Source organism: Penaeus monodon, chromosome 30, assembly GCF_015228065.2.
Source record: "Penaeus monodon isolate SGIC_2016 chromosome 30, NSTDA_Pmon_1, whole genome shotgun sequence".
NCBI lineage: Eukaryota > Metazoa > Arthropoda > Malacostraca > Decapoda > Penaeidae > Penaeus > Penaeus monodon.
In genome coordinates this window covers 25894991-25895370 of record NC_051415.1, presented here as the reverse complement: position 1 = coordinate 25895370, position 380 = coordinate 25894991, and positions in this window count along the sequence as shown.

Here is a 380-nt window from a genome sequence, read left to right as displayed (position 1 = left end):
TTCCTTTCACTGAATTGTTATGGAATATTAGAGAGGGAAAGCGGATAGTGGTAAAAGATAACGCAACTATCTATACATCCACTTTATAGTAAAAGATCTGTTGTTTTTTTTGTTAACTCCACGCGGGTTAACGCATAACATGTATTCAGATTATAATCTTCAATTGCAAAATGGAAGAAAAGAGAAAGTGACAAGAATTCAATCCGATTTAAAGAATGAACCAAGAGAAAGAGCAGGAACCAAGCTAAATGAATAACGAAGAAAAAAGGAAAAAAGATAAAGGCAAAAAACATAAACATTTCACTCAATCGCTTTTTTTTTTTTTTCCGGAAATTGCAAGCTTGAGCCCACAACCGGAACACGCGCGCACAACCCGCTCT